Genomic DNA, 23617 nt, shown 5'->3' with positions numbered 1-23617 from the left:
TGTTCCATCTGTGTTGTTGATCTTCATTCATTCATTACTGATGGGAGTCAGTTCTGTCCTCGGAACCGAGTCGGCCTTATATCAAACTTGCGCCAGCCAAAAAAAAAATCTCGAGCTAAGCTTAACAATAGTGCCTCTCTCCCTGTTACCTCAGATCAAGTTTGTCTGTAAGAAAGGAGGCTTTTTCTGAGCAAATTCCCTAATACATGATTAGGACCAAATCCAAACCTCCAGGAGCCTTTGGAGGGGGGAAGGAGGGAGGGACGTAATGAATGATTGAAGATCAACAACACAGATGGAACATTATGGTAAGAACATAACTTCTTTATCTGATGTTAATCTTCATTCATTCCTTAATGATGGGACACAGTCCCTAGCTACATTGTGTCTTGGGAGGCCCTATGGAAGAATGTTCCTGAGTACCACTGAACCAAAGGATGCTCTCCCCCTGGAGACCAAATCCAATTTGTAATGAGTGATAAAGGTATGAGGGGTAGCCCGTGTGACAGCTGCACAGATATCATCCATGGAAGGCAACAAAAGTTTTCATCAATCTGCTTGAATGTGCTTTGATCCTACCTGGTAGAGGAGTTTTGTTATGCTGGTAGGTGAAGCATACGCAATTTCTCAACTAATTAGATAAAGTCACCTTAGCAACATATTTACCCATATTTGGTCCTGAGTTGGATATGAATAACTGATCAGATTTTGGTAGTGATTTAGTTCTGTCAAGTTAGAATCGTAGTTGTCTATGTACATCCAATAAGTGAAGGCAGTATTCTCCTTTATTTGAGAAGTTTGGAAAGAAAACTGGTAGGTCAATTGTCTGATTAATAGTCAAGTTCAAAATAACTTTGGGCAGGAAAGAAGGATTAGTCTGGAGTGATACTCTGTCCTTATGAAAGACCATGTAAGGACGTTTTATGCACAAGGCTTGGAGTTCAGATATTCTTCTTGCTGAGGTGATGGCTACCAAGAATAGGGGCTTCCAGGATAAAAATTTTTTATCAAAAATGGCAGCAGGTTCAAAAGGAGGTCTAGTCAATGATTGAAGGACTAAAGTCAAAACTCAAGGTTTGACTGGTTCTCTGATGGGTGGTCTGATATGGGAGACCCCTTTCAAAAAGGTTTTACAAAGACGGTGGGAAACTAAAGACTAATCTTGGAATCCATCATGGAAATCTGATATGGTAGCCAAGTGTACTCGAATAGTGGAGGCTGATGCTCCTGAAAGAATAAGGTTTGACAAGTAATCCCGTACCAGAGTAACTGGAGTGGAGCAGGGGTCCAGTTCTTTTTGTCTAGACCAAATCTGGAATCTCTTCCACTTGTTGAGAGAATTCTCCTGGTGGATGGTTTGTGAGACGATAGAAGGATGTTACATACAGGGGAGGAAAGGTAATTCTGCCTGGCAATCACTGAAAATGGAGAAACCAAGCTGTCAGCTTGAGACTCGATATGTCTGGATGTATCAACCCCTGTGGGTGTGACAGCAATTCCGGAGTTGTATCCAGAATCCATGGTTGATGAACTAGACGAGGCCAAAGAAAGGAGAACCGAACTTGTCAGGGCCAGTGGGGTGCAATGAGGATTACTCTGCTTCTCAACCAACTGGCCTTCTTTATAAAGTGTGGGATCAGAGGTAGGGGAAAGCATAAGGAAGTCCCGTGGGCCAATCGTGTATTACAGCATCCCCCAGGGACTCCCCCCACGGGGGGGGGATTAGGGCAAAGTAGCTGCCACATCTGTAGTTTGTTGGCAAGGCGAAAAGATCACAGCAAGGCTGACCCCAACGTTCGAAGATCTTCACTGGTATGGTTGGATTGAGGGGACCACTGGTGAGGCAGGAGGATGCATCTGCTCATTTTGTTTGCAATCACGTTGGAATCCCCGGGAATGTGCACTGTTATGAAAAAGCGGTTGGAAGCTAACGCCCAATGCCAAATTCTTATGGTTTCTTGACACAATGGAGATATACCAGACCACTGACATGTTGTCTGTTTGGATAGCAATAGTCCCTGACTGAAGGGCAGAGTGGAATGCTTGCAATGCTAGAAGCACTGCCCTCAGTTCCAGGACATTGATAAGCAGACTGGGCTCCACTGGTGACCAAGTACCTTGGACTGTCTGTCCCTGGAAGTACCCCCCCTCCCAGTCAGGGAAGCGTCCATGGTCACTATGGCCTTGGTCTGGGGGGGGGGCGAAAGGACGACTCCATAAAACTTTATCTGGCTTCATCCACCAAAGTAAATCTTGTTTGCATCAGTTTGTTATGTAGATTTGGAAGGACAATGGATGAATTGAAAGAGACCACTGTGCTAGTAGTAGCCACTGTAGTAATCGCATGTGTAATCTCCCCAGTGGAACTACTGTTATTGATGGTGCCATTGATCCGAGTAATTGGAGGACTTCCTAAGCTGGAACTTTGTCTCGAGAGAGAGAATCACCCGGAGTTGAGAGGTTAATCTTTGCCATCTGTGAAGGGGGAGGGAGGCTAGGCAAGACTGCGTATTGAAAATTGCCGCTACGAATTCTAAAATTTGAGAAGGAATTAACTTGCATTTCTGTTTATTTATGGAGATCCCCAAAGACTCTGCCAGGTTTAGGGTATACTGTAGGGCTGTAACCAGTAGACACTTGGTGGGGGTGGTAAGGAGCCAATCGTCTATATACAGAAACACGTGGAATCCTTGCAGTCTCAAGTGAGCTGTTACCACTGCCGTGCATTTGTTGAACACTCTGGGTAGCCGTAGAGAGACCAAAGGGCAGTGCTTGAAACTGGTAATGATTGGCTCCCAGACCAAAGTGTAGGAATCCTCTGGAGCATTTGTCCATTTTTATGTGGTAATACGCATCCTGAAGATCTATCGAGCACATCCATCTGTCTTTCTCCAGGAAGGGCAGAACAGACTGAATAGTGACCATCTGGAATTTTGTTTGAAAGACAAATTTGTTCAGAATGCTGAGGTCCAAGATTGACCTCCAGTCCCCTATCTTTTTTTGGCACCAAAAAGAATCTTGAGTAAAATCCAGATCCTATTTGGTCTGGTGGGACTGTTTGGATGACTCTTTTTTGGAGCAGCTTTTGGCGTTTTATATTTTCATAGATTTATTTGGGTATTGATTATATGCCCTATTCCATGAAGTAACTGTGAATATTCAACGATTATGCATTTATATCTGTTTTATCACTTTACTCCATCCAGGTTTTTATTTATTAGCATTGATGGAATTATTCCTTTAAGGTTCCCTTGGCAACGTTAATATACATTAATGCATTTTTAAGTGATTGGATTATTTCAATTGACGTGAATATAAAATATAGCTTTGAAATTGTATTAGGTCATTTGTCTGAAGAAGGCGAGACATTGTGTTTGCCGAAAGCGTTTATACGCTCACTTTTTATTTGGTTCAATAAATTTTATTTAAGACTTTCAGAAGCCTTGCTCTCATTGTGATCCGGTTCGCTATTTTATCAATTATCATCTGCACCCAAGTATCTGTGGATATGATTTTCCAGGTAAGTTGGTGCAGAGAGAAACGTCCCCCGACTGCTTCCAGAGGTAAGCAATCGGGTTGCTCTTCAGGAGTGTTGGTAGGGCTGTCCCGAGAAAGAATCTCTGGACCCCTGATTACACGGACTCCCTCTGCCTCTTGCAGGTGTATCTTCTTGAAGATTTACCCCCTCTGTCCTGGGTGGGGGTAAACTCACCATGTGTTTCATGGAAAGGACCCTGGGACTTCTTGTGCCACATCTTTCCATTCCTCTGATTCCTTGAGTAGGATTGCTGGGGGGGTGGGTGGAAAAATGCACGTCCATGGCAGACAGGGTCTTGCTGTCCTTTTCACACCAGGCTAACGTGTCTTTCACTTTCAGGCCAAAGAGGGAAGAAGCTTCCACTGGAGCATTAAGAAAGGAAGACTTAAAAGGGTCCACAAAATCACAAAGGTGCATCCAGGCGTGACACCTCATGACAACACCTGAACCTGCAAATCTGGCCACCCCTTCGGTAGTGTGAGAGATTAATCACATGGACGAGCCTGCAATAGATTCCAGGGTTGCAAGCAGTGAGGCAACTTTGTTGCATACCTCGTCAGAGACTGCTCCTGCTAAGGTTCTGGAGAGTTCTGAGATTAAGTCTCTCTGGAGCTTGGTAAAGTGCGCCAAGTAATTCAAGGACTAAATGGCAAAGGTCGATGAGGCAAACACTCACTTCCCCAATGTGTCTATCGCCCAAGACTTTCTGCTTGGTGGGGTGGGCAGTATGGTTCTCCTCGGTGAGCTCTTTCTTAGTGGCGGCCGCCGCCACCACCACCACTGCGTCTACTGGTAGGCCTTTGGACCAGTATGGACTTTCTTCTGGTGGGGACAGAATTTTGTCTGCCCTGCAGAGGATTGGTTCAATGGTATCAGGACTTTTCGATGTGTGCTGCATGACGAGTTGGACTAGTTCATCTGCAGGCAGGGTCACCCAAGAAATAGAGGGTCGAGCATGAAAAGCCTGCAAGAATATGAACTTCTCAGAGGAGGAGTTAGTGGGCTTCCAGCCTCTCTGCTGTTTTAAGATTTCCAGTATGTCTCCGAAGGAGGCATCCTCAGGGGGCGACCATGGGGACCCTTCCCCTTCATCATAGTCTGTATCTTCCATGAGGAATTCTTCGAGGGAGTCCACGTGCTCCTTCTTGCATGGTACCTCCTCGTCGGGAACATCTGAAGAGGCCTCAGAAGAGAGGGTGCCCTGTGGCAGGGTATCTTGAGGCTCTTGCTCTCGTCATCCAGATGTGGTGGACTGCATCAGCTGTGCACCAGAGGAGTAAATGTATGGCACTCCGACACTGAGGGAACCATCTGTGTGCCTGCAGAGGCAAGGGCCCTCTCCACCACCTGAAGAGGGATGGGAGCTCGGCACCAAGAAGGACAACCTCAGAACCAGAGTCACACCTTGTTCCAACGAGCCCACTCCCGGGGAAGGAACCCCAAGAGGACTTGGTGCTGCCAAGACAACAGGAACCGTAGTGGATGGCACCATAAAAAAATGGGTGCCACACTAGTGATCACGGTGCTGGCAGTCCAGTTACAATCCCAAGGATGACTCGGCTCCGAATGAGTCGATGGTCAAAGGGTCAGCTCCGAAACCATGGTAAGGTCTACCAGTGGTACCAAAGAAGCTGGAACCAGGATAGGCATTGCTGTCAAGGGCTTTGATACCTCTAAGGAGGTCGAAGGAGGAGTTTATGTAGGAGTCAGTGAGGAACCCCCCCCCGGCTCCACGTGTGAGTGACAGTTTAACAGGGGTTGTGATTCCTCTGGCCATCAGAAGCTGGTCCACAAGTCTCACCACGTCAAATTCTGAGAGGGTCCTGGAGGAGTGGGTTTATATCCCCGATGTAGAGTCAGATCGCTCCAAGAAGGGCTACATTGCTGACCAAAGAAGGAGTCTGCCATGGGGGAATATCAGGTCCGATGGGCTGTTTCTCCTTTTGACACCGAGGTCTTTTGACCAATAAGATGTACAGGGAGGGGGAAGTGACCAGTGTAGGGTAAGCTACTTTTAGTGCCAAAAGGGAGATTGGAGTTGATGTAGTAATTAAAGGCATGGTCGATGCAGTAGTCTTTATCGGTACTGTGGGTGGTACCGAGGTGGATACTTGCAGTTCTGGAACCGAGGACAGCACCATGGAGGTGGGTTGAGACCCTGGTGCCATAGTTGATGGTGTCGATTTTGGAATTTTGGCCTTTGGTTCCAAAGACTTAGAGTCAGTGCTATGGGGTGAAGATGGTACCAAATGGCTCTTACGTTTGTGTTCTTCCTTGGGAGGAGGTGAACCCTTCGACACATAAATAGCCTCCGCAAAAGGAGTTTTTAGTAGGCCCTTGAGTATTAGCTTGTTTTTCCTCTCATTAATCGTTTGAGAACTAAAAGCTTTACAAATTTTGCACAGAGGTTGTATACATAGATGAGGAACACCCAAACAGTAAACGCAAGAGGTATGGGTGTCCAAATTTGGCATTTTGCGACCACACTGGTCACACTGTTTAAATCCAGTTATTCCTTTCTTTTCTGACATAGCGGAAGGACAATCCAAGAATAGTAACACAATAAACAGATTAACACACACACACACACAAAATTATCAACAGAAAAACTCTAAACTTTTTTTTTTTTAAATAGCTAACTAGACAGATAAAAAGAAGGAAAAAGGGGGGGGGAGGTGGAATATCAGCAATGATATTAAGAAATTACCTCAGAAGATAGAGGGAAAGGCCTGTACCAGCGATGGTACTAAGATTACCTGAAATTGGTAAGAAAAAGAGAAAATTAGGCACTAGAACAGGTATAGAAACTAGTGACTAACTAATAAAGTAATATATTATAAAATTAATGAGAAAAAAATATCAAAAGAGGTTTTAATAGAAAAAGTTCTAAAACACTTAGCTGAGAGCTGGCTTGACACAGCTTGATAACTATGTGGCAAATGAGATCTGAAATAACAGGGAGAGAGGCACTATGGGTAAGCTTAGCTCGAGAGTTGTTTTGGCTTGGGCGAGCTTGGTATAAGGCCGACTTGGTTCCGAGGACAGAACCAACACCCATCAGTAAGGAATGAATGAAGATTAACAACATCAGATCTACTGATTACCTCTATCAGGGACATAGTTGCCACAACATGGATAAATTTACGATTTCCAGTCCACCGTTCCAATTATGCTTAAATATGGTAAGGGGGGAATTTCACTTCACATGGATGGGGAGCCTATTCCAGAGTATGGGAATTCTCTCAGATACATGTCTGTCTCTCCAACATGTCCTATTTAAGTCACAAGCAAAATTCTAGGATTTGGATCTAGTAGTTCTGATGCTGTTTGTTCAGTAGAATTGCAAAAGGTTCATCAGAACTGGGTCCAAGGATGCCTTGTGTGATGGGCATAGGTCACCTCACAGTAGTCTGTATGAGACTGAGAATAGAGATAGGGCTTTAAGGTAATCTGAATATGGTATTGCATTTAATCTCTCTATTATTTTTGTAAGGAACCCTTGTGGACATTCTAGCTGCTGCATGTGTCTGGTGTGATACTTGTAGAAGGGGGCATTATACTCAATGATGGGCCTGATGAGGGCCAAATGCAGTGGTATGATGACTACCCTAGACCTAGATGCCATGCTCTTACTTATAAGTTGAGCGGTGCAGAATAATTTTCTTGCTACCCTTCACACTCGGTCCAAGGCTAGGTTACTATCTAAGATACCACCCACATTTAAAATACCCCTGACTACACAAAACTGCTTTACTATGTATAACATGTGGTTTACATCATGAAATGCTTTACACAAATACTAATAAGAACAAAAATTGTTTTACTTAGAGTTACTTTTTTCCTTTCAGTGTCGTCCTAAACATTAATGACATAAAGTGGGATATATGCCTTCAAGTTCACCCTCAAGTTTAACAAACTCAACAAAAGTCCAGTCTTTCTCAGCTACCTCGTGCAAAGCCATATTTCACAAATGTGACTGATACTTTATAGTCTCCCGTTTATTCACTAATTTCATTGTTGCTGGTCTTCTTCCTGTTCATCTTCAGCTCCCAAAACAAGACTCTGGTTCAAGTCCAATGTACTCCTAATTCTTCTATTCAACTCCTGTGCTTTTTTAAACATCTCTCAGGCACTTTCCTTGGAGTTGGTACTGCAAGAACTCTTAGCAGCATCAGATGTCACTGATTACAGCATTCTGACAAAGCACTGACAATCAAAGTGGGCATTTCTTCTACAGTTCTTTACTGGCTAATTTCTTATCTCTTAGGCCATATTCACAGGGTTGTTTTGGACATTAATGCATGTGCTCCACACTCCCTGGATTGTGGAGTGCCACAGGGCTTGAACTTGGACCCTTTTTGCTTCAAAGAGTTTATGCTTACTTTGGAAGATTTGATTGGGGGGTGATTAGCATACCTCTGTTTAATTTCTCCAAGTCTTTTGGGTTTCTAATACCATAACTGGAATGGACCCCATTCCTAAATCAAAGTATGATTATTAAAGTTCATGAAATTAAGTACAGTTTCAATCTTTGATGTTAGCCAGAAGTACTATTCGCAGCACCTGCGATGTGCCTAGGACTGACTCCTTCTGCAGTTCATACTGAGTTACATGTATCAGTAACATATCTGAGTACGATTGTAAGTTCTTTTTTATAAGACCCATTGCTCCTACTACTACTACTACTGGAAATGTCTGGGTACCCTTTTTCCACATTGTCCTAGTTTCTGCCTGTAAATCTTGGTATTTTATGACTTTGTTTCTCTCTGTACGTAAGATACTGTAGTCACCAGGTGTATCAATTTCACTGATCAATGCTACTTTTGTCTTTTTTTTCATGAACTACTATATCTGTTTTGTTTTGTTTTTTTTGCATCTATTTTTTGAACTGTTGGTAATGGGTGATCCCATGTGATATAAATTTTATCATTTTCTATAATGCTTTCTGGCTCATGTTTTCAATGCTGCTCAGCTACTTCAATATTATAATGATTGCATAAATCCTGTTTTTTAATTTCTCCAAGTCTTTTGGGTTTTCTGATACATGACGGGAATGGACCCCTCTCTTAAGTCAAAGTACAATTAAAGTTCATGAAATTAATATTGTTTCAATCTTTGATGTTAGCCAGAAGTGCTCTTTGCAGCACCAGCAATGTGCCTAATAATGCCTCCTGCAATTCATACAGAGTTACATGTATCAGTAAAGTACAGTTGTGTACACTTACCATAAATGTAGATGTTCGAGTATATTCACTGTTGCAATCATTATATTTGGGTAATCTGCTGGCAGGTTGCCCTCAATCGGCCTGATTAACAAAGTCTTGGGTCCTGCATCGGTTGCTGTCCCTTCTTCCATGACGTCAGATCGTCAGGGGTATAAAACATGCAGCCGACACCATTGCATCAGTTTTTCTTGCCCCAGGTGTTAGGTACCCCCAAATGGGGAGCAAATAAAATTAAAAATACAAAAAATATACCTCCAATCCCAAAAGCAAATACACCAAAAGGGCTTTTAAGCATAGTGAAGGAAAGTAGAGTTACAGTCAGAGAAAAATAGGGGGTTGGAGGAAGGGTAACTAGGACTGCAACAGTAAATACACTCGAACATCTACATTTATGGCCAGTGTACACAACTGTACTATGTTCTTCGTGTTTCACTATTGCAGTCATTACATTTGGGTAGATTCACAAAGCTATGGTTAGGTGGGGGAATTATACAGCTTTAGGACCACCTATAAGACCCTGCAGGACAGCAGTGGCAAAGCCAGCTCTGGATTTAGAGAAAAGTGGTAAATGGTAATGTTTGGTGAATGTACGAACTGTGCTCCAGGTAGCAGCTTCTAGAATGTCCCTGGTAGGAACACCTCTGAGAAAGGCTGTAAAAGTAGATGCAGCCCTGGTGGAATAGGATCTGATCCCCTGGGGATAGTTTTTCCATGCTGCATATAGCAGAAATTAATACAATGGCTTATCCATTTGGAAATAGTTTGCTTTGAAATAGCCGTTCCCTCTGCCCCTGCAGCAAATGCCACCATCAGTTGTTCAGATTTTCTTTGAGATTTTGTCCTGTTTAAGTAAAATCTAAGTTGTCTGTATACATCCAATGAATGCAGAATACGCTCCCTCTTGTTCTGTGGATTGGGAAAGAAAGTTGGCAAATGAATGGTCTGATTAAGAGCCACACTGGATACCACCTTAGGCATGAAGGATGGATTGGTCCTGACAGATACCCTGTCCGCATGAAAAATGATGAAAGGCTCCACTGCCATAAGAGCCTGTAATTCAGAAATCCTTCTAGCTGAAGTGACTATTAAAAGGAAAGCTGTTTTGCAGGAGAGAAATTTAGTGTGCAGTAGCAGCTGGCTCGAAAGGAGGGAGAGTGAGCTTTTCCAATACAAAATTGAGATCCCAGGCAGGGGTTGGAGCTCTCCTGGGTGGTCTCAAGTTTTTGGCCCTTCTGAGATACTGCTTTAGCAGAGGATGAGAGAAGAGGGGAGGTTTTGTGTTGCAATGAGCTGAAATGGCTGAGGCATGGATTTTTATGGAAGAAAAGGACAGGCCCTTGTGAAGCATCTCAGTTAAGTATTGCAAAATCTGAGGAATGTTGGGCACTGCTGTGCTTATCCCTTGAGATTGACTCCAGGCATAGCATCTTTTCCATTTGTCAGCATAAGATTTTCTAGTACTAGGCCTTCTTGCCTCCAAAATGACATCCATCACAGGTTTGCTGAGGGATGCTAAGGGTGAATTTAGGTGATTAACAACGCTGCAAGATTCAAAGTTTGGAGCTGAGTGTGCAGAATTTGCTTGTTCTGCTGAGACAGTCAGTAAGGTGTCTGAGGCAGGAGCCACGGTGGAAGGTGTGACACATTGCGCAGGAGTGGGTACCAGTGTCAGCGAGGCCAGTCTGGAGCGATCAAAATAATTTCTGGTTTGTCCTGTTTGACTTTTAGTAGAACTTTGGAGAGCAGAGGCAGAGGGGAAAGGCATAGACTGAGGTTTTTCCAGCTGAAGGATAGAGCATCCACTTTCCAGGCTTTTTTGTGATGAGTTCTTGTGCAAAATTTGTCCAACTGATAGTTCTGGGGTGAGGCAAAAATATCTATGTCTGGGCTCCCCCATTTGCGGTCAACATGTTGAAAATCTATGGTTCCAGTTTCCATTCGTGTGGGTCCATGAGATTTCTGCTTAGTTCGTCTGCCAGAGTATTCATCTTTCCTGGCATGAATTGAGCTTGTAGTTAGTTGTACTTGACAGGTCAAGGCCGTGTTCCACAATGCCATTGCTAGTCTGCAAAGAGGGTAGGAGTGTGTACTCCCCTGCTTGTTTATGTACCACATAACCGTAGTGTTGTCTGTCTTTATCATTAATTGTCCTGGATGAAGATAGTCCTTGAAGGCTGTCAGTGCATTATGTACAGCTAGCATTTCTTTTTGATTGATAAGAAGGTGCATTTGATTTGGGCTCCATTTGCCCTGAATGCACTTCCCAGCCAGATGTGCCCCCCCCCCCAGCATAGTCTGATGCATCTGTAGTTAGGGTTTGGGTGGCAGGGGGTGGTGTGAATGGCAGTCCTTTGTTTTGGTGGCAGGCCTCTTCCCACCATAGGAACTCTAGTTGCAGGCAAGGTATGATAGGAATCATTGTTTCCAGGCTGTGACAATGCTGACTCCATAGACTTTTTAAGTACCACTGACGTTTCCTCATATGCAGTCTTGCATATGGAATTAGAAGAATGCAGGAGGCCATGAACCCCAATGCTTGCAGTATTTGTCTTGCAGAAAGCAGGGTTTTTGTGGCCACCTGTTTGAAGTCACCAAATTAATTTGCTTCTCTGGCATAAGGAAAGCCACCTGGGCAGTTGTACTCAAGTTTGCACCCAGGAATGTAATTTTTTGAGAGGGTACAAGTTGTGATTTTTTTTTCGTTTATAGTGTACCCTAGACAAGTTAGAACCCGTTTTACAAACGCCAGATGGTTTAGAAGAGTGTCCTTGTTTTCTGCCTGAATTAGACAATCGTCCAGGTATGGATACATTTGAATATTTCTTTGCCTGCAAAATGCAATTACTGGAGCCAAGCACTTTGTAAAGACCCTGGGCAGAGTAGATAAGCCAAAGGGCAGTGCAGAGAACTGGTAATGCAAGTAGCCTGCTTTGAAGCGGAGGTATCTTCTGCAAGATTCCCTGATTGGGATATGCAGGTAAGTCTCTTTTAAATTTAGAGTTGCCAACCAGACATCTTTGCCTAGCAAAGGAAGTAACTGGTGAAGAGTCAGCACCTTGAATTTTGGAATGTCCAGAAAGGTGATTAGGGTAGATAAGTCCAGAATTGGACGCCATGATTTGTCTTTTCTGGGTACCAGGAAAAGTCTTGAATAGAAATCTCGTCCCTTTTCCTCTTCTGGTACTGACTGAATAGCCCCCATGCTCATGAGGGAAAAGTACTTGTTTCTGGGCCTCTGCCCACTGATTTGGGGGCAGGTCTGGCCATCTGTTTGGAATTGGCAATGTGTGGAGATGAAATCTGTATCCCTGGGATACTATATTTAAAACCCATTTGTCCTGGGTTATAAGTTGCCAGTTGCTTACATGAAGAGCCAGTTTTCCCCTCAAAGGGGTGGCTAAAAGGTAAGTGCTTGGTAAGTGTAAAGGGAAGTCAACGAGACTGCTTACCATAGGGAGGTGTCTTGTTTCCAGACTTGGAAGAGGAGACACCCCATTATTTTGTTCTGAAAGTCCCTTGTGACTGAAACCTGGAGCCTTTAGAATGTCTGAGTTTGATTTGAGTGGCTCTCGAAGGAACTGGAAAGGGCCAGTTCTTAGTAGGCCAGTGCCTACTAAATCTTGGAGGTTGCACTTGTAAGAAATATTTTACAGTTTGCATAGATTTAGCTTTATCTTCCATCTTTTTTAAAATTTCTTCAGCCTTATTACCAAAGAGACGGTCCTGTTGTAAAGGAGCATCCAACAATTTTGTTTAACATGATCAGGCAGATTTTGCTCTTTGAGCCAAGCATGCCTTCTTAGCACAAACCCAGTTACAGCAGCCCTGCAAGAGGCCTCCAAAGAATCAAAACCACATTGTAAAGTATGTTTTCCAACTTGTTCAGCTGAATGCAACAAATCCTGTAAATCTTTGTTTTCCACACAGTCAGAAATTAACATAATTTTCTGTTTAAGCAGTCCCATGATATGCTGTTGATATTTTAGCATATGAAATTGACAGTTTAAAGCCCTGATTGCCATAGTTGCAGAAGTGTAAACCTTTTTATCACATCTATCCAGCGCCCTGGAATCTCTATCAGAAGGGGTAGGAGTTTTAGCAGTAGAAGCCTTAATGCCCTTGGGACCCTGAGAAATGGTTTCAGGATCTGCAACAGGAGTTTTGAAAAGGAATTTGTGGGGAGTCAGGAACCCTGTAATATCTGTCTGGCTTACAAGGAGCCAGAGGCAGAGAATCAGGAGCCATACTAGATTCTGAAAAAACATCATCAACAATGTCTAGAAACGGATGTATAGTCAAAGGCCTATGCTGAGGAAGAAGAAGAAGAAAATCCCTAAGTCTCTTTTTAGATTCAGAGAAATCCTGACTTTCCCAGTGGAAATGTTCCCTTAAGGTATGTAAAGTTTCCCCAAAAGAAAAATCCTCAGGGGGAGAAGCAGAAGGAATGGAATCTTCTGCATCAGAGTCCTCATAAGTAGGTATAGACAATTCCTGTTCATTAGAAGAGTCAGAAGAAATAGAATCCTGTTCAGAAGATTCATAATCAATGTCTTGTCTAGGCCTCTTAGAAGGGGGGGGGGGGGATTGGCTACCCCTGATCAGAGTAATTAAATCTTCAGCCATTTTGATCATTTGTTTTTTAGGCATAGGGGCCTGCACATGTGGCCCAGGCGTTGTTTTTTTAGGCATAGGTTGAGATTTTGGGTTTAGTTTTGAAGATGGCATCAGTCTAATATACAAATCTGTAGGTGTGAAAACACCCATAGAAGCCGGTGCCTGCACAGCGGCTCCGGACCCATCCAAAGTAGAGATATTCACAGGTTCCATAACTGAAGCATCTCGTGGCATACCGGACTACAAATGGGTCTCAGTAGAGGCCTGCGAATCAGAAGTAGCGGGTATCAGGGGCTGCGAAAGCGCCTCACTGAGTACCGGTGAACTGGCGACTGGCTTAGGAGAAGCATCGTCGGCAGTTTTGGACCTCAATGGCCTGTCTCTGTCTTTTTCTTTACGTTTTTTAGGTATTCTGGTAGTCGGATTGCTAACCGACGACATTTCTGGATAATTAAAGAGTGAGCCAAAATATTATGAAGCAAAAATGTACTGACGTTTGATAGTGCGTTGATTAAATAAAGCACAAAACTGACAGCAAGGTACGTTGTGGTCAGGGCCTAGGCAAGGAATACAGTACAAATGAAAATCCTTATGAGGTATTTGCTTCCCACAAGTAATGTAATTATTAACTTTTACTGACATCGGTAAGGAGCAAGAAAAAGTTTCCCCAACAGGGTACTTAGCTTTTTAGTTGAAGACTTCGGATTTGAAACTCGAAAACGAAAATTTCAGGAGTCGGCCGACCAGCACTTGTGAACTGCTTCTGCTTAGGGTACTGCACGTCAAGAGAGACTGATGTAATGGCGTCGGCTGCATGTTTTATACCCCTGACAACCTGATGTCATGGAAGAAGGCACAGCAACTAACTCAGGACCCAAGACTTTGTTAATCAGGCCGACTGACGGCAACCTGCCAGCAGATTACCCAAATGTAACGACTGCAACAGTGAAACACGAAGAACATCATATCCAAGTACAAATGTAAATTCTTCTTTATAAGACCCATTGCTCCTACTACTATTGGTAGTCTGAGTATTCTTCTTCCACATTGCCCTTGTTTCTGCCTGCAAACCTTTGTATTTTATGACTTTGAGTCTCTCTGTATGTAAGACACCGTAGTCACTGGTATGGCACTTTCAATGACCAATGCTACTTTTGCCTTCTTTTCATGGTCTACTATGTCTGGATTTCTTGCATCTACTTTTTGAATTGTTGATAATGGGTGATCCTATGTGATATAAACCATCTTTTTCTATAATGCTTTGTGGCTTATGTTTCCAGTGTTTTTTCATCTACTTCACTATTATAATGTCTGCACAATACGCCAATGCAACAGTCTTGCCACATTATTATGCCTTTCAGTATACAGTCCTTCTGTTATTAGTGTATCACAACCAGCAACAAGATGTGAGACTGTTCCAATTCTGTTTTACAAAACTTACAATTGTCTGTTTCTCCCACATGTTCAAAGGACATTGTAAATCAACTTGTACATAGTCTGCTATCTTGGGACGTCAATATTAATCTTTTGGTTTAAATTCACCTCTCCTTAACTATTTCTGTGTTCAGTCCTGATCAACACAAGGTTGTTCCAAGAATTTTCTATACTTGCAACAGTATTTATGCACTTTACACATTTCTTGCCTTATCTGATCCTTCACCTTATATTCTTTCTTTTGTTTTTTGTCACATTCAGTTGCAGCCTAATTTTTATCTACTTCTGGTTTGATTTTCTTTCCCGCTTGACAGTGATACGCTTCTGCTAAATGAGCAGGGAAGTCATCTTAGACTTATTCTCTACAAGTTTTAAAACTTTCAATACATTTGGGTCTTGTGAGGTCAGCAAATATGTATGCAGTCCCACGACTTCAGATCTATACATGTAATTAATTTCGAGGAGGCCCATACCTTCTTCAAAATGGGGAATATATAGTCTTGGTATGCACTGATTTTTATAAATCATTTGATGAGCATGAAGCATCCTTTCTGTATTCCTGTCCAACCGATCTGACACCTTTTGGGGCCAGTCAATCACTACAAAACTATGTTAGGACAGGAAGAGCAAACTGGTTTATAGCTTGGACTTTAATCCAAGATGCCAACTCTATTTTCAGTATTAATTTTAGTCTTCTAAAATATTCCTTACTAAGTTTTATTCGCATTTGTTCATGTTTCCTTGTGCGTCCTTCATCAATTCCCAAACATTTATACACTTCCTCTTGCTCAGTTTCTTTTATATCACATTCCTGTCCCAAACTGATGTTTTCTTGGTGCTGCAGCTTTCCTGCTTTAAAGGTTGCTTTTGCACATTGATCAAGACCAAATGACATTCTTATATAATCTGAAAAAGTTTTGACCACTTGCAATTGTGCTTTCATTTCCTCATCTGATGAGCTATACAATTTAAATCATCTACAAAAACAAGATGAGAAGTCTTTACACTTTGCTGTTTTCTGGTAGCCAAATTGTAGCCTTGACCTAATTTGTTAAGTAGACAGCTTAATGGGTTAAGGGCAAGAAAAAAAAGAGCAGCGGTGACAGAAAGTCACCCTGGAATATCCCCCTTTGAATTTTTATCCCTGGAATAAAAATTTGTCCTTTATCATGGCTTAACTGCAAAGTGGTTTGCCACTGTTTCATGGTCGCTGTAATGTAATCGATCAGTGTGGGGTGCATCTTTACATTTTTAAGTACTCTTTTATACATGAATGTGGGATATTGTCAAATGCTTTTCTGTAGTCTATCCATGCAATACTAAGATTCTTCCCCTTTTCACAGTTGCCCGTTATGACTTTAACAACAAATGATCTTTTGTTCCATATGACTTTCTTTTGTTACCTTTTTGATCTATTGCCATGATTGAGTTTTCTTCTAAATGATTACAAACTCTTGTTGGCATCAATTCCAGTGTATAGTTTATACATCATCGGAAGGCAAGTTACTGGACTACAGATTTTAGGACAGCTTGCAGGTTCCCTCTTAAGCAGGAGTGCTGTTTTTCCTGTTTACCAGGCTGGTGTCTGTTTGGAGTGCACATATAAATAGTTCTTACTTGTGGCTAAATCTTTACGTAAAGATGTTAATAATTTTATCCGGAAGTTAGATACTGCATCTGGGCCTGGGGTTTTCCAATTAGGAGCTTTTCTTAACTTTGTTTCAATCTCTCTGGCCATTACTTCATCCCATTTCATATCCTGTATATTTGAACTTATTATTCTTTTACTTCTATCCACTTAGCATCTTTCTTGTGTTCCACAAGATTTCATAGATATTTCTCCAAAATGTATCCATTTCTTATTTTTTTGGTGGCGTTTCAATTCCATTTGCCTTGTTTCCCAGTGCTCTACAAAACTTTTTTGTGGCATCAATAAATTGCTTATTTTGTACATTTCCTTTATATTTATCTGCACATATTGTAAGTTTTTCTGCCTGTGTTGGTATTTGTAGTTTATTATTTGTGATAGTACACAATGGATCTCAACCTGTTTTGATACTGTGCATTGCTTTTATCACATCTATCTTTCTGAGTACTTTTGTTGATCTGTTCCCTCTTCTATATACTTCTAACAGTGACACTTCTTGTCCTAATTGCTTTATAGTTGTCTCTATTCAATACCTACATGATGGTATTTGATTTCTCCCTTTCCTTTCCCCAACTACCCTGCGTTTTTGTGGTAAGACTTTATCTGTTATCAGTTTAGCTGCACAGTAATATATCACAAGAATCTCTATAAACAGTCCTAATTACTATGTTCATTTTTTTATCAAGCTTCTTTTTGGGTTTTATTGACTTTCTGTAATCTATTTATTTCACTGATCTTAATATGTTTGTCCACCTCTATTAAATCAAGCAACTCTTCTCTTTGAGCATTTTCTTCTAAACAGAGGGCACATTCTTTGTTCTGCATTTCTTGCGGACATTCTATAGAAAGTTCCATAGCATCTTCCTGTGCCACATTCGCTTCAGTTTCATCCTGTGTCATCCGTTGCTCTTTAATACAGGAACTTACTGGCCTATTACACCACAACATTGACTGTGTCAGAGCTACCACAGTTTCCTGTTCCTTCCCTGTGCAACTCCAACTGAACGTTTATACTGGATTGCTGTGGAAGGCTCCAAAGTATCTTTACATGGCAACCTACCAGATGTTTCCCGCTCCACTGATTTCTCCTTAATATGGAGATCCATTGCTCTATCCTGCTGTGATGTCATCAGAGTTAGATTTTCTACACTAAATCCTTCACTTCACAGGTAATCCATAACCTCAGTTTCTATTTCTTTAACTTCTCCATTACTAATCATCTTTCTCCTTTTCATCTCTGTTTTCTTATTTTTGTATTGTAAAATGTTCCATATCCGGATCCTTTGGCTGTATTTCTCTTCAAATATCTTTAGTGCTGCTCTTTTTGTACTGATTAGTTGTTTTGCTTTCTCCTTTGCATAAATACTGCACCATATTAAACCTCTTTTTCTTTCCCAATTCCATATTTATTCTTCAGATGCTTCCTGCTCCTCCTGTCTCTCCTTACTTAGGGGACTCATTGTTCCATCATGTTGTGATATAACTTGTGCTAGATTTTCTACACTAAATCCTTCACTTTGCAGGTATTCCATAACTTCAACTTCTATTTTTTTAACTTCTACTTTACTAATCTCCTATTCTACATTCCCTCTTTGTGATCTTATTTTTTGTATTGTGAAATTTTACATATCTGGATGCCTTTGCCTGTATTTCTCTTTTAAGATCTCTGGGGCTGCCTTTTTTGCATTCATTAATTTGGCTTTTTCTTTTGCATGAATATTGCACCTTATCAGATATCTCTTTCCATCCCATGTCCATATTTCTATTTTATACCTTTCAAAAATCTCTAGATTTTGTTCTTTATATTTTTGCACTTCCTCAGGCCCTCTACTATGATGATATGATGAAGATACTCAGGTTTGCCACACTTTCTTACAGGATGATACAGTAAATGTAAACCAGCTGATTACCTGCAGGGCATTCATCATTAGTGTATACATAATTAATTATAGCTTATTACCTTCCAATGGAGGCTATGGAAGCTTACATTAGCCTGAGAGAGATTCCACTGCTCCCCATTTTCCAGTTACATCTTCTATGGCAGTAGTCAGCAAGGTATGCAGCTTGGGAATGATCCTAGATAAAAGGTTGCCAATAAGGGACTAGGTATCAGCTGTAGTAAAGTAATACTTTTTCTTTTTTCTGTCTGTGGAACATTTAGAGCAGGAGTGTCCAACCCGCGGCCCTCAGAGCTCTTCCATGCGGCCCGCGACCCTTAAATTTAATTTTAATTTAACTTTTTTTCCGTGTGTTTACACGTTCGCGTACTTTTGCTGTTCTGCGCATGCGCCAACTTTCGTTTTTTCACGTTTTTTCATACCAGCGTCGTTCCGCTGGTATGCGCATGCGCGAAAACACCGTTCGGTCATTTTTTAGTTCTGGTAAAGCTGAAGAAAGGAGCAAGATCGTGGAGAGAGGATTTATTTTATTTCGGAGTACACACTGACTACAGTTACACTACTACAACATAGCAAAAGGTAAGGTAAGTAATTTTGTGAGTTTAAAGTGGACAGATTATTTTTTTTTTAACTACTAGTTAGAAAGAAAAGTTTATTTAAATTACTACAGTGGTAGGTTCAAGATTAGATGACCTGGGATTCAAGCAGAGAAATAAGCATTTACAAGAGGCTGCGTTTTATCGTGTTCTGGCGTAATTACAGATTGCAAATTGATAGTTTTATGGGGCACTGGCAAAGCTGACAGATGGAATATTTAGTAGAACCTATGAGTTAAAGGGGTGTACAATATATGTGTCATGGAAGGAAATGTACCTATTAAGAAGAATATTAATGTGCCCAGGAAGGAGTTAGTTTATGGAAGGCTGCATGTGTACCTTTCCTGATCATTTGCCTCTTGTTATTCAGTTATTGTAAGAATATTTTAAGAATAACACTGAAAAGTTGTTTTGACTGGTAAAGTTTGCCTTTATACGACAGAGACGTTAAATTAAATCACTATGGTGCCTTTTGCTGTATTATATACCCCACCCCCTTATCCGGGCAATCTATCCCCTTGCTGTATTTTAGGGTGAAGGGCGTGCTGCGGTCTTGTTGGTTGTACTAGTTGTTTGTTTTCACTCATTGGTTTGAGTTCAACTATACAGTTAATTGTTTTGAATTATTAACTTTTTATTTTATTATTTTTTTGGTACTGTATACTGCAGAACTTGCAACATAAGTTTTCGCTGCGTTGGTCCCAAATGTTGTATTATTGTTCTAAGTTATAGCAGTACTGATACCAGTTTAGTTAAGTCAGGCTTGAGGACCAATTTTGGCCATATCCTGGCTAAGAAGTATGCTGCCGTATATTATCAGCACATAGGATAAAGAGCAGCAAGCGTCTTCAGGTTATGATTTGGTTAAGTATAAATAGGTTAACAAAAGTCGAACGCGAAGTATCGATAGGCTAGCTACTCGCATTTATTTGCATTTGTTTACCGGTAAAATAGACTGGGCAAAAACCCTTTTCGGCGGAGGCCCGGAAGGTGAGCTGTAGTAGTAATAATAATGTGTCTTTAGGTTTTTTTCCCATTTAGGGCTCGCCACAGCGGAACTCCGGTCCGCTAATGATTGGCAGTAGATAATACATTGAAAATACAAGAATAACGGAGATTACAATAGCAAATACAATCAAATGGTTATACAGTTTTGCATTGCCTAAGTACACTAGTGTATACTTAAAGCGAGCATTTAGAGAAGGGCAGATGTCTGGTTACAGTAGAAGGGCTTGTAGTTTCATTTTTATAATCGTACTGGGTAGTAAGATTGTACAGCAGTATGTGATGAGCATCTTGTTTTATTAAGAGGAGCAGTGACTTAAGTATAACAGCTAGTGAAGAACTGAGGAGATTAGTAAAGTGGAATGATACAAAATAAAAAGGTGGGTAGTTGGGATTCTGAGCAGTAAAGAGGTGAGAGCTGCACTTCAATTAGACTTATTTGCTGAATGCAGAAGCATTTTTTTTTTTTGCAAATCGGGAACATAAAAGGATGCTTATGAAATAAAGCAGAAGTTAATATAATGCTGACACCTGTTTATCTCCATGGTTCTTATTACAGGCAGTAAAACCTTGTAAATATAAAATTATCCCACTGGTGTCTCTTTTTTCACTTTCTGTTTGATCATTTGAGTGTCTCAATCTCTTATTTCTCTCTGTCCTCAACCACTGCCAATCATCAAGCTTATTTCATAACTTTTCCACTGCTTACCCATTCCCCCATATCGTCTTGCTGCTAATTGCATTAACGTTCAGGAAGGCCCTACTTGGGAAGTAAACTTGGCAATTACATTGGAAAGGCAAGGAGAGTGTGAAGAATTTGTTAGGTAAAGGAGCGAAAACATCACCTGAGAACAGTTGTCAGAATCCCTAACATGTGCAGTAACACGGACAGAGTAGAACATGTGCCAGGTCCAGTCAGTGACCACAGAGACAGATGCTGTACCTCTTTGTCCACAAGCTGTGCCCTGGATTATTTGATGTGAACTTCTGAATCTGCTTTACTGTATTCCATTACCTACAATGTTGTTTCTACAAGTTTAGGCATCGTTTTCACCTTCTCTTAAGTCCATCCCACAGCCCAAGTCAGTAGTTTTAATTTTGTTCAGTAAATGCATTTTTTTCATTGTTTCAGCAAGACATATTGCAAACCTTCATATTACCTCCTAAGAAGTGTTCTTACTGAGAAATGTTGTTTTTAGCTGTCTTGTTATCAATGGATCTATGACCATTACCTTTGGAATAAGAAGCCTTATTATTTTTTTTATAAAGTTATAATGGAATTGCATAGTAGTCCAAAGTTTTTCCTAAGGTGATGTGTGTGTTTACTGAGAAGAATTTAGTCTACTGATCTGTTTTGTTTTGTAAGTAAATCAGTCTTGATTCTCTTTATAAGCAAATTGGGGATTGCATGAATGACAGTGCTGTCCATATTATTATTCAGGCTGGACAACCATAATGTGATATGAAATTATTTTCAGTTACTTTCCAGCTGGCATCTTTGTGAAAGATGATGTAATGGTATAGTTTGACTTACCATTAATATTTACTGTTGTGACTGTTGCCTTGTGGTTTTATCTTTGTAGTCCACACAAGTATACCGTACCTCTCGATGTTTAGCTGTTTTACACTGTTTACCTTCTTCCCACTTTGTAGTCTCTCATCTTTGAAGCCATACAAATGTACGCATACAGCACAGTGATGTAGTGATTAGAATTGCTGTCTCACAGCTCTGTAGAATAGATCATTTCTCATCCAGGATGTCTGCTGTTGGAAGTCTGCATCCCCTCCCAGTATCTGTATGCATTTTTGCTAAGTGATTTTATTTCCTCCCATATCCAGAAAGAATGCAGGCAGACTTCTACTGAATTGCCTATATGTGAGCTTGTGTGTTTGTGTGTGTGTGTGCGTGTGTAATCACTAAGTGGGTGATTATACATACTTCCATTCTCTTTTCTTGCTGAATTATACAGACCATATGTTGTTGTGATGGCTATCCCTGTGATGTGAAACAGGGTACCAGTTAAACAACTGTTTTTTAAATAATTAGAATGAGATATTGAATTTTAGGGCAAATATTATGCATTTATTAATTAATTCATTGTTCAAATTCACCTACAATACAGCCACATTAGTCCGCATAAACCTGGGGTATTTTGCTCTTTAGTTTATGATGCGTTGTTTTTTTTTTTTTTTTTTTGCTCTTCAGTTAATGTGAGACTTTTTTTTTTTTTTTTTTTTTTTTGGTCCTCCTTGCCATTTGCCCCCAGACCATTTCTGTTGACTCAATGCGGCCCTTGCAACTGACTGAAAAGGTTGGACACCCCTGATTTAGAGGATCAATTACTTCATTTCTCATGTGTATCAACCGCCAGTAGTCCATGTTTTGGCCTCATCTCACTGTATTACTGTAATGCCCTCTACCTATTACTTCATGACACTGATGTTGATCATCTGTAGTTTGTGCAGAAATTAGTGGCATGGCTACTTCCTGATTTTTTTGTCACCAAAATATTATGCTGTGGAGAACTGACTTTCGGTCTGCACCTGTATAAGGCTTACGATCTTGCTGTTAATTCATTTGTAGTTACTTAGTTTCATCTTACCTTAAGGAGCTTAGTGTGTCATATTGCACGCCTCAGGTTTTTTGCTCAGCCTCCAGGGGATTGGTGGTGGTGGTTACAGAGGTGCAGTTAGAAACACTGGGCTTTTTCTTCTTTTGACTACAAGAGCCCAGGTTTGCAGAACTTACTCCTTCTGCGGCTTAGGAACTGTTCTTCATGGAAACTTGTGTGTACATGTGTGTGTGTTTGTGAACATGTGTAAGCACTCAAATGTGTGTGTGTGAGTTCTGTGTAAACATTGAAAGGTGCATGCTGCATGGGATGGTAGTGGTAACTCTAGACAGGTTAGGACTAACAGGGCAGTGTTTGATTCAGATACATGATAATGAGATGATAATAATGTGTTGCTCAATGCATCTGTATCACATCTCCAAGTCACAGATTATCAGTGTTACACTATGGGCAGTATGGTGGTTTCTAATTAGCTATAGTGATGATAATCTTTCTGAATCTCTGGGACTGTCTTGCTTTTTTCCTCTTATATTATTGCAAGATTATTTTAATTGAAATGTTCTTCTTGGAGTTTTAACTGTAGTGCTACTTTAACGTAAATATTTTTTCTTGGAGTTTTAAAAGTTCCACGTTAGGGAACAAAGTAAATTTTTTGCTTCTTTTTTACTTAAGTAGACCTGGCTTAACTACTTATGAATTGTGAGAATAACTGAAAAATAATAATACTGTTAACTGAATGTATGGAAACAATTTTATCTGGGAAGAACAGCCAGCTGTCAGCATTTCTGTTCTGATTAGGTTTATATTTTGTTTTCTTGTTTTTCCCCATTTTACTGCAGTGTTATTTTAGCTATTTCTTCTAGGAGTTGCAAATGTTCTAGGTTAGAGCATAATAAAAGCATTCCGGTTCTTTATGCAATGCCAAAGGGACAAACTGCTTAAGGCAAGTAAAATAAGTTTATGTTTTCTTGTGACAGCCATGGGAAAAAGACTGAGCTAGAAGCATGTGTGTATTATGGTTTATAATTGGTATGCTTGCACTGCTTTACTTGCTCTTTCCATTCCTTTATTGCAATATTATCTGGT

The 23617-nt window shown here is 40.9% G+C and overlaps 1 protein-coding gene across 2 annotated transcripts in view; it reads right to left on the bottom strand.

Annotated features, from left to right (window-relative positions):
* Positions 1-23617, bottom strand: part of IFT172 (intraflagellar transport 172) — a 3348311-nt gene that overhangs the window by 1311432 nt on the left and 2013262 nt on the right. The gene's annotated exons all lie outside the window — the stretch shown is intronic.

This window comes from Protopterus annectens, chromosome 6.part1 (assembly GCF_019279795.1).
Source record: "Protopterus annectens isolate FY-2018-M chromosome 6.part1, PAN1.0, whole genome shotgun sequence".
Classification (NCBI taxonomy): domain Eukaryota; kingdom Metazoa; phylum Chordata; order Ceratodontiformes; family Protopteridae; genus Protopterus; species Protopterus annectens.
The sequence above is the reverse complement of the archived record's forward strand: the minus strand, read 5'-3'. Positions and strand labels throughout refer to the sequence as shown.